Source organism: Lytechinus variegatus, chromosome 3, assembly GCF_018143015.1.
Source record: "Lytechinus variegatus isolate NC3 chromosome 3, Lvar_3.0, whole genome shotgun sequence".
Classification (NCBI taxonomy): Eukaryota; Metazoa; Echinodermata; class Echinoidea; order Temnopleuroida; family Toxopneustidae; genus Lytechinus; species Lytechinus variegatus.
Genome location: NC_054742.1, coordinates 48,473,109 through 48,485,114, shown reverse-complemented (window position 1 = coordinate 48,485,114; position 12,006 = coordinate 48,473,109). Strand labels below are relative to the sequence as shown.

The 12,006-nt window shown below is 36.2% G+C and overlaps 1 protein-coding gene across 5 annotated transcripts in view; it reads right to left on the bottom strand.

Moving 5' to 3' along the window:
• Positions 1 to 11,186, bottom strand: part of LOC121411222 (signal transducer and activator of transcription 5B-like) — a 68,518-nt gene extending 57,332 nt beyond the window's left edge. For all 5 annotated transcript variants that reach the window (XM_041603811.1, XM_041603810.1, XM_041603815.1 and 2 more), the window contains exon 1: positions 10,889 to 11,186. The gene's annotated coding sequence lies outside the window, so the exon portion shown is untranslated. The remainder of the gene's footprint in view (positions 1 to 10,888) is intronic.
• Positions 11,187 to 12,006: the final 820 nt, after the last annotated feature.

Genomic DNA, 12,006 nt, shown 5'->3' with positions numbered 1-12,006 from the left:
GGTCCATATAGTTTTTATGACATTTCAAAAACTTAACCTTGGTAAAGATTTCAATGTTGTTACCCAAGAAATACTAGTAGTCAGTTCATGGACCCTAAATGAACTTTGACCTTGGTCATGTGGCCTGAAATTCAAGCAGGATGATGAGTGATACTCGATTGCCCTTAGTTTGCAGAAGCTATAATGGCCTGTTCCCACTGGCCGTCGGACACAAAAAGTATTCATACATAACGGGTACAGCGGACAAGCAAAATTTAAGGGTGGCTTCATCCGTTTTTATCCACTCCAGACAATGGAGAAAATGGACGAACAATGAAATGACAGTGGACAAATGCTCAATGGATACAGAGCGTACGTAGCACGTATACATGCAAAGAGTAAATAGATCCATAACGTTTTCCAACGGATGGCAAGATTCTTTTCTGTTTTACATCCTCTCTGCATCTGTAAAGTGCAGTGGGACCAAGCCTTAAGCATTGAAATCAGTAGAATAAAATAGCCAGGGTAATTTATGTAAGAGCGCTTTGAGTACCTATTAAACATGTGCTACACTGACTAACTATAAAACCCTACATGTATCTTCTTAGTAGTACATGTATGTATGTAGTTGTAGTAGAAGCAGTAGTACATGTAGTAGTAGTAGTAGTACATGTAGTAGTAGTAGTACGGTAGTAGTAGTACATGTAGTAGTAGTAGTAGTAGTACGGTAGTAGTAGTAGCAGCAGCAGCAGTAGTAGTAGCAGTAGTATGGTAGTAGTAGTAGTAGAAGTACATGTAGTAGTAGTAGTAGAAGTACATGTAGTAGTACATGTAGTAGTAGTAGTAGAAGTACATGTAGTAGTAGTAGTAGTAGATGCAGTATTATTACTATCATTATTTTAAAAACACATGTATATGTACATATTAACATGAACTTTAAGATATGATTCATGGAGCTTGATGCATTCTGAAAGACAAGAGTAGGCTACATAAAACTTTGTACCTATAGACTCAATGGCGATCAACTTTGCATAACAGAAACATGTGCATACATAATAAAAACGGATATCTTCAGGCACAAAAATAAATGAATAAAGTCCTTCCATTACTCTGTATGTTGTTGAAACTCTTATTCCAGTATTTTTTTTCTTTCCTTAATCCCTTGTATAAAGTACAACAGCAAGAGAAATAAAGTACATGTACATGTATTTTCAGAATTTTTATGGTTTGAATTGGACATTTACTTGTACATGTATGTACAATGACCAAAGAGTGTTTTAAGGGTAGACCAACTTGTATTACATACAGCAATAATACTTTACATTTCCTGAAAGATCAGTTTTGGTTGAAAAAATATGAAACTACATGTAATATGCATCCTTGATTCCACGCAATATTTCACTGTATGTGAAATAAAACCATGCACATAAAGCCAGGCGCACACTGTGCGATCCAATGTGATGCAATTTTTTTCAGAATTCGCATTTTCCATTAAATAGTTCCAAGAAGTAAAATTAGTTTATTTTAAGTTGGGCATTATGTTATGGATAATAAAATCAGGATTTTGCTTAGCAGTAAGCCCTCTGGTCGGAAAGTTCAAATTGGCTTAAAGTCGCAGCTGATTGGCTTAGAGTCGCAGCTGATGATGACGTCATTACGATTTGAAATTGAATTTACTTTTATTCCTATTGGGAGGCTCAAACTAGACTGACTACTGATTTCAGTAGTTCTTTATTCCAAACTCGGATCGCTAAGACTTTATTTGCTGGAATGTACATCTCAAATGTTATAATTTCTTTGAAATTTGTATTGCAATGAATGATAATGGCATAGTGTGCGCCAGGGTTTAGGCTCATCTGACCAACACGGGCCATTTACATGTACCTCCACTACTCAATTTTATTTTTTTTAATATCATGTACATGTATTGTAATTATGTGTATTTATACTTTCATCTATAATTCTATAAATATTCTTTGCATTGACAATTCAATCAGTGTCAAGATATAACTTGGCGTGATTTCAACTTCATAAACATGTATTAAAGCACACTTTAGTCTTCATGTAAAAGGAGATATTAAAAAAGGGAAGAGCAGGATAAATTTCTTTTTCAAAATTAATTTAAAAAATATAAAGACATTGGAAATAAACTAATGCATTGACACTGAGATAAACATGTATATAAGGCCAGCACCTGTCCAGATCTGATAATGCTGTTTAAAGGTAAATGCCAGTTTCGGTAACGATATAAAAATGAGTTAGTACAGAATCCAATGAAATGAACACCAAAGTGTCTGTTTGTATAAATTAAAAAATATGTGCCAAAGGATTCTGGAATTCAGGAATTGTGCAATTGCTGAGAAATTAGCAAATAAGCACAGGATTCGGGTCACGCGTCGGGCCGACATTCAAAGCAATAATAATACATTGTCCCAAGTGCGCCTATCTGTGTTGGTGATCTTCAGCGTGAACATTTTTCAGCGTAGATTTCAAGATTTCACAAAGTTCAGTTTATGTGACTGTACCAGGTCTAGATCCTCGATGATATACTGACAATTAGGCCTGGTTTTACACACTTTCTCATGAAATCAGTGTTTACTGCAACTACATGTACTAGCCTAGCTCTTTAATTAACTACATTGCACTATATATGAAGGGATTTGGTGATAATAGACACTGCAGAGTTAAAAAAGTAAGAATCATAAACAAGATGTAAAGATGGCAGGGAAATTCTTCTTTTCGGGGGCTTGATTTTCATTTTTTCGATAAAATTTCGGGAGCTCTATTTCTACTTTCAGGGGCTACTTTTTTCATTTCCTTGGCTCCACTTGTCGTAAATATGTTGTATGTAATGTGCTACCCAGGACGATTCACCATCCTGTTAGTTTCCAAATTAATACAATGTTTAATATTGTTTATTCAATTGCTATTTATTTTTCATTGTTATGAATTGTTAAATGATATCTAATGATTGTCTAATATCTGGTTGTTTGTTTGTATCTCAGGTATTCAAGTAAAGGGACCTTCTAAATTTTACAATTTGGTCAGACCGCAACTCATGCGATAATGAGCTTATTCACAAAGATTTATTCAGCGGCCCTCTAGCAGTCTCCGAAGGAAAACGTGCAATCAATTTTGCCCGATTTCCCCAGTGAATTTCACTTTTGGTTCCTGACTTTGCCACACAATCAAATTGTTTCGATAGGGATGTTTTTAGAAAGGAGAAAAGTCACTGTTCAAAATATGTCAGAACCAATCTGACGTAAACTCACCTTATATTTTTATTTTAGAGAAAATGATACCCCCAAATTCAATCATTTTATGCTTTACCTGGAAGTAACCTTGGTCATTCTACGATGGCACGAAATAATGCCAAAATTATGTTCGTCGCAGGTTGGTAGAATTCAGCCTTTGGTCCCATTTGTTGGAATTTCTGTAATGATGACAGATGACTCACATCATTTATGTGTGGACAGTGGACCTGTTTGTTTGTTGTTTTTTTTTGGGGGGGGGTTGTAAGTAAATGAAACTTCATAAGTAGATCTCTTCTAACCTTTTAGTTAATGATTATCAGGTTTCCGAATTCCATCAAGTTTTTATGTGGAAAATTGTTAGTCTAATTAACTTACACTTAAAATACAGTATTTGCTCTTGGCTGCGGTTAATGGGGATTACATGTAGCTCAGACAGTTCCTAAACTACTAAAATTAAAGTCGAACTAAAAAAGTCTGGTTTTACCATACTCTGTGGTATCTATAAACCATTTTCTTCAAATATATTGTGGCTGTCACAGACAGTATCAGTCTCTCATAATCAACAACATAAGAACATTTTTCTTCTTTTTTTTTCCTCTCCTACACACAGATCTATACACTTGCTGACTCTGATCTCTGCTCGCTACTTCATTCTGGGAGATTTAGTGACGTACAGTGTACTACTGTATTTGGACATACATGTAGCCATTTTTTTTCTTCTATCACTCTTTGCTTTTCCTGGAGCTACTGTTTGAAAATTTTGGACCGATAAATAATGATAAAACAGAAAATTGATCTTTATCGATATTGGAAACAACAAATTAGAGCACAGTGTTTGGAGGACTAAGAACACTGACTTGGACATGAATACAGCTTGACAAAAATAAGAACACACAATTTAAAACCAAACGGCATTGCAAGAAACTTTCTTTGATTAAAAACAAATGTAGTTGATTTACAATTGCAACGCGACCTTATTACGCTTTAATTTGAATTTGAGACTTGTGCTTGATTTGCAATTGAACATAAAGTTTCTTGCAATGCCCCATAATTATAGCAACTTTTGTTAGCAACTTTTGTTATCTAACGTGCTGAAGGTTAAGTGTCTGAATGCATCTTCAAAAAAAAATTTCTTGAAAGGTATAATACATTATATTTTCCTTTTAAATGGTATTGAATGTGGTTACGTCTAATTTTTGTTTTCCAAATTATTTATTGCATGTATGAACAGAAATGAAATATTTTTTGTGAAGTATTGTGAATGTTGTGTGGAGGTATTAGTTCATCTTTTAGATTTTTGTATAAGACTGTATGGTGGATGTGAGGGAGTGGCCTGCATGAAAGGAAAGTGAAAATGTGTTTAATTACTTATTTGCATATTTTTAGACAATTTTATTCATGGATAAATATTGCTAGATGCATTTCCTACATTTCATGTAAAGAGTACATGTAAAGGAGAAGTCCACCCCACCAAAAAATTCATTTGAATTTAAAGAAAAATAAAGTATGGCAGAAAATTTCACAAAAACTTTTATTCAAATAAAAAAGAAATACAATTTTAACATTAAGAAATTTTGCCTAATTTTATAAAACAATTATATGCTCATCTTAGTTGAGATGCAAATTACAGAACAGACTATGTCACATACACTCTAATTTCTTTTAGAAATTCAATTATTTCGGGGGACGTCTTCCAGATTTTTAAGCCGCCCCCAAAAGCATATATTTTGGGGTGGCTTAAGGCATTTCCGGAGCAAGTTGCCTACCACCTCCGTGTATTTTATTCCCTGAAAGATGGGAACATGAAGATCTATCAAATCAAATGGCATCAAACTTTTCAACTCAAAAGAAATAGTCCCTTGGGTATAGACTTATTTATTGAGTTTGCAATCTCGCACAAATATATTTATAGAGCACATCACATGAACAGTACATTGGAAACATGTCAATTCATCGCCAGGTAAACTCGTTCGAGGAACGGCTGTGGGGACTGCCATCTTACATTCTAAAATATGCTGTGCGCATGCACTTTTTTCTTGCACAATTTGCTGATGACCAACGAACGAAGAGGGCAGCAACATACGGCATGCTCCATACATCAGTTCTACATGAGGAGGCAGCCGATTCTCGCTGCAAACTTTGTGACTCAGCCTCACGATTCGTGATCATTCCCCACAGAGTATGTAAATAATGAGTCGCCAGACTAAAATCAGCAATTTTGTTGTCACAATCGGCAGTGACTTAGGCTCCAAAGGTAGTGTGAGTGAAGCTACTAGCGAAACTGAGTAAAAATTAGCACATTCATGTCTATGATGGCAATAAGAACTGATTTAATGACTTTGCTGAAAATAATATGTGTGCTTTACTACTGTACATGATTCTATCTTGATCTTTAAGGGTAGATTCTAGTACCATCATAAAAACACATAAAAGAGCAAAATAATTATTTTTTAACATTGGGCAAACAGTTTTTTTATGGGGACGAGGAAATTTTTTCATCCCTTCCCCTGTCGGGCAATCAAAAAAAAGTATTGTAGGTGAGACCGGGGTTAGTTGGAACATGGGGTAAGTTGAAACATTGTAATGTTCTTTAAAGGGAAAGTTCACCCTGAAGAAAACTTTGTTGTAAAAATAGCAGAAAAAATAATAAAAAATATTGGTGAAGGTTTGAGGAAAATCCGTTAAAAAGTAAGAAAGTTATTAGAGTTCAAAATTTTGGATTTGTGACGTCATAAACGAGCAGCTGCCCCATGTCTTATGTAATATAAAATGTATGAATTTCAAATTTTGTATGGTTCCTGATGACTTAATTTTGTTTTCTTTTCATGATCTGGTGTGAAATGATTTGTCTATTGATATACAAAAGTTACAGTGAAAACCATTTTCAATTTTCTGAGAAAATGACATTTCATTGATTTTTTACCATTCGTTATGTAGGAATGCTGCTCGCATATGACGTCACAAATCAAATAATTGAAATTCTAATAACTTTTTAATTATTTGATGAATTTCTCTCAAACCTTCGGCAATATTTTTTATTATTTTTTCTGCTATTTTTACAATAAACTTTTTGTCAGGGTAAACTTCCCCTTTAACGCCTGTAAAATAAATTTATGCAATACTGCCCTCAATTTATTGCAATAATAATTCAACACTGTTGTATTATGAATAGCAATAAATTGAGGGCAGTATTGCATAAATTTATTTTACAGGCGTTAAAGAAAATTACAATGAGCAGTTTTCGTTTTCTGAGACGAGCCATGTGGACGTACGAGATTAAGGGATTTTGGGAGCACTGCGCATGCGCGAAGTATTCTGTGACGAGCCTTCTCGTTCACTGCCCAAATCTGTGACTCGTATTTGAAGGTTTTGACGTTCGCTGTCATAGTGCTCGAACGAGCGCTTGTTCGTGCATGATGAAGTCATTTAAGCTTAGCAAAAATGAATGAAACCGCATCAACACTTGACTTTCGTTGATTCAGCAGGGCTGGTAAACTGCAAATTACTACTTGTTACCAGCTTTTCCATTACATTTAGTGTGTTCTGTTTTCAGACACTACATATCCGATAGGTAATTGATGTTTTATTTCCAAACAACTGTGTTGTTGCGGCTTTTTGCGCAAGAGTGCAAGTGTTGCACCCTCAGTCGCCCCTCTGGTTCGTAGGGTGATGCTGCGCCTGACTCTCTGGCCGAGCATCTGCCCACGGCCCGCTCGCTATCACGCTGGTATTATGCTGTGGTCTGGTACGGGTACGTCGATTAAATCGAAACTGTTTTCATCAATGTACGAACGTGATACTGAACGAGCGGTGTAACCACTTCCGGTGAACTAGGAATACGTTGCAGTCGCAGACAATCGAAATCTCATTACTGTTTCAACTTACCCCATGTTCCAACTAACCCCGGTCTCCCCTAGAGGCTGGCATGTGGGCCTTTCGGCATGTAGATTGACAGCTGGAGAAAGTAAGCATGTGCTGGCAAAAACCACTCATTGAGTATTGGTCAAACACATAGGCCTGCAGTATAGTACTACCAGCAAAATAAAACAAAAATAGAATTCCCTCCAAGGGACGTCACAAGCTGTTTAATTTGCTAATGACAGCATGAATGAAGATCCAATTGAGTTTAACTACCTAATGGAATGCTTGCCCCTGCCACTTCGTCATAAAGCTCTTCACCATCCAGTGAAATCTGGCAGGACTAAATGCAAAATCTGATCCAGTGACCATTTCATGTACTCATTGTTCTTTAATATAATTTTTCATATTCAACCAGCGAACCAAATAGTTGTTTGCCAAACATTGCACTTCCAAACTGAATAAAAAACAAAGGTTTGATTTGGAGGAACAATAATCAATTGTCAGATAATTGGTTTGACCCTGAATGAAGTCTGTGTGCTAATTAATGAACAGCAACTATGAACAATAGTAAACACTATAGTTATGCCTTGTTTACATTTGCCATGTTCATCATGAAGAATTAGTCTACATGTACAACTTTGGGGTCACGTTGCTGGTGGCTATGGACTACAAATTTTGTGTTAATTATTTAGGGTACAGGTAATTGTCATCATACAATTTCTTATGTTTAGCCATATACATGTAGAGGCACTACATGTACATGTATGTAATGTCGATTGTACAATGTCCCTGCACGATGACCCATGATGATTGTATAATGTCCTTACAATGTATTTAAAATAGCACATCAAGATTTGCTGTTAGTGTTAGATTGCCCATAAGTGTAGCCAGGAGGCTCCTATAGAATAAAATCATTCACTAACGTGTGCTTACTCTCCACAGAGCCAAGGATTATGCCCCATTCATATGCGTATACCATGGTCAACATTGCAATTTTCGCCCCCGAGATTTCTATTTTCCCTGTAAGATATAGCCCTCAATCATGTAAATGGGCTAGAATTTCATTTCCGACATTTATAAAATTTTTATTTTATTTTGAAATAAACAGAAAAATATTACGAGACAGGGAAAAAACTTGCCGATGGCAGACATCGGCCGCCCTCAATAAGCGTCTCGTAGCAATCAAGATGGCCATGTAAACACCGGCAAGTTTTCTATCATCTTCTCAGTTTTTTTAATATTTGTTTCATTTCAGAATGAAATTGAAATTGTCTATAAAATATCGGACATGAAGTTGCAACCCCAGGGAATAATTTTGCTTTACAAATTGAATAGCATTTTGGTCATAAAGAGAAAACCTCTCAACTAAGTAATGTACAGTCCTTTGTAAGAATATGCTATACAGAAGACTTTATGCATAAATGTGGAGCAAATTGCGATGCAATACCAGGAAAATTATTCCCTGAGACCATTTTCATGATTTAAGATTAGATCTTTTACAGAGAAAAGTAGAAATCTCAGAGGCAAAAATTGCAATGTTGACCATGGTACAGGTATACGCACATGAATGGGGCAAAATCCTTGGCTCCGTGGAGAGTAAGCACACGTTAGTGAATGATTTTCACTCTCTAGGAGCCTCCTGTCTACCAATGACTGGAAAAATCAGCTGCATGTAGATCTAGGCTGTATCTGATTACTCCCCCGTTCACTGTGACGTCAACGCGAATGGCGTCAATATATGTGCAGATAGGGATGCGCACAAACATAACTTGGGGACGTCATTAAGGTGCGACTGTGCGAGGACCTGGGCTAACCTTTAAAATCCTTTAGTCATGAATCCATTACAGATGTGTAGCCTGTAGAGCGTGTGATGCCTTGTTAGACTATTAAAGTAAAACTACAGACTACAGTGGCATTTGGTACCGTATGCTGCCCGATTCTCACTCACCTTCACAAGCGCAAGGCACACACTGCTTATATACATGTACATGTAGGATAATCATTCTAAATTCGTCCCAAATCCTTATTGTTCAGTATACTTGCATAAACCCAAGAGGCGACCATTACATGACAAAACAAGGTGTAGAAAAATGAAATCATTCCCATTCTAAATCATCGTGAAATATTGCGTTTTAAATGTGAAGTAACCCCGAGTCAACTGTTCGAATTACAATCAACTGCACCAGTTTAAGGTTTATCAATCACCTTATGAAAAACTCCTGAAAAACTGAAAATTGTTACATTTTTATATGAGTGAAAATGTATAACGAGGGTATACCTTGAGAAAGCAGGAAGTCCTAACTACGCTAAGATGCTCACCCTGATTGTAGTATGAATCATTGTTAGAGTACATGTAAGGCCTAAACATTACACAGATCCTTATATGTCATAATTTTTCAAGTAGGCTTTTCTTCAAGATCTGATTTTATTTTGGGGGGGGCTATATGACCAATCTGCTTGTTGCTAATTTAATTAATGCCTCCTTCTGCCATTGCCATGGCAATGGATTAATTTCTAAAAAACAACATATTGAGCCTATATTGGCATATTCCCCTGTATTTAAACAGTCCAATCTATAATTCTTAAGCCTTCCAAATTCAAATTCTACATGTATCAAGTCATCAAAGTATTTGCAAAAGGCCCATTGCCATGGTAACAGCTTATCTTTTCCGCAGAAAATACAAGTCTCACTGCACAGCCACTGCCAGAGACTATACAGTGCGTCCCACAAAAAACGAAACCGAGATTTATCGATGATATCATAACTTATTCACAAATACAATAGACAAATGACATACCATTGTAAAGCTTAGAGTCTCCTCTTTCATCTGATATTACTTAGATTGTTCCTCATTCACGCATAAGTGAGCAAAAACAATTTGAAGAGGGGATACCAAAAGGTCATTTGGCGGGCTGTATTTGGGTTTCAAAAAGAAAACCACATTTGTAAAAAGTTCAATATAAACAAAGAAAAAAAAAGTTAATGTGGAGCCTTGTTTAATGAATAAAAAATTTGAAAATTATTGCGACCAAAATGCAAATTAATATTATTCCCTCTTGTCACGCAAATTCACTTCCCCGTTTTATCCGATCTTAAGACGTACATAAACATATGGCCATTGACTCTTGAGTACCCTGTACAGATCGCGCTAGAACTTCGGTCTCTGTATTGGTGAGTAAAGCAATGGAGTTTAGCTAAACAACCAACATAACAGAGACCAAATTGGTCTAGCGGGATCTGTACTACAGTACAGGGGACTAAAAGTAAAAGGCCATACATTTATGTATATTAAGATCGGATAAAACGGGGAAGTGACTTTGCGTGACAGAAAAGGTAAGTCACTGTTTTTGTTCCTTTTAACTTGGTTTTTCTCTGTTTTTTGGCAATTAATGTCAAGAGGGAATATTAATTTGCATTTTGATTTTGGTCGCATTAATTTTCAAATTTTTTTTTCATTAAAGACAAAAATTGAAGAGCCCCGATGGCCGATGGGGGGATTTCGCATTGCAAGTCCCCTAATAGTGGCTGCACGATAGCTAGCCATCTGTGTACGAAGAGAAATTAAAATTTAAACAATGTTTAAAAACTGAGTCCAAGAAACAGACGGCTGCCAGCTGACTAGGTCATGGACATGGTCATCTCAGTCAGAATACCAATTTTAAGAGATAAAATAAAATATTTTAAAGATAAAATGACCTCGGGATCAGAATACCACCCCAGGCCCAGGACCTTGTGACAAAAATGAAAAATGGCTGAACTCTTAATTTAAACGAATAACTAGCCTACATTGTACCTGGTTGTGGCTGTTGGCTGTGGCATGCATGCATGCATGCGATGCACTGTATGATCCAACGGGGTCGGTCCGGTCCGCCGACTGACTGCTCGACTCGCTCGACAAACAAAATCTAGTAGAAGTTAAAATCACTCGCGTCGCGTCACAACAAGTCATTTGATTGAATCTGATTGTCCACTCAGATATATCGCAGGTTAGTTCAAACTTATTTTATAGTCATGTAGAATCTATGGAAAACTGGTTTGCAATGTCAATGTTGTGAAATTCGTCTCAAACTTCGCTTCCTCGATTCCGAGAAGTTCATTTAGTTACATACTAGGCCCTAGCGCGCTCTTGGATGCTATGCTCGAGAGTACGAGTACCGTACTCGGGTCGGTCGGGTCGACGTCGCGCGCCAGAGGCTGGCCTAGCTACAGGCGCCAAGCGAGCTAGCTTGCGTAGATTGTTATGCCTAGTACAAGTGCAGTGGAGCGATGTAATCACGTGACCCAAGATATACGGCAAGCACAAGTCGGGTTTATAATAAAATCGAAGCTGACAACAATTATTGACGAGACTGGAATTGCAAAATGCACCCCCCCCCAAAAAAAAAAAAATGAAATAGTTTTCAACTTTTCTTTAGAATGATATATATTCTATGCCGAAATTGAAAATGAAAAACATAATAAAAGGAACCTATTATATTCCCTTTCTTGTGTTAGTTCATTATTATGAGTATACCAATAATAATTCCACCCCTATTAAGAAATCACTGACACAGCTGTTTACAAAAGAGCAGAAAGAAAATTATGAAAGAAAAATACAACACAAATGAAATTTACATTTCTCTTTCTGTATCCTCTTTCCTATATGATTTGATATTTTTCTATCATCTGTTTGCACATGGTATGTATCAACAATAAAATTCTGTATACGAGTTCATGTAATTCAACCTTTGGCTGCAATTTGCATTTTATAATGGATGTCATTATCTATATTACATTTATATCTATCATTAAATTCGTAAAATTATTATACTGATTTGAAAAGGTTGGTTATACTTTTAGGACTTTTAATCGGAATTTATGTGAAAAAGTTATCGGTATTTTCATCACTCAAAGAGGCATATTAGTATTATC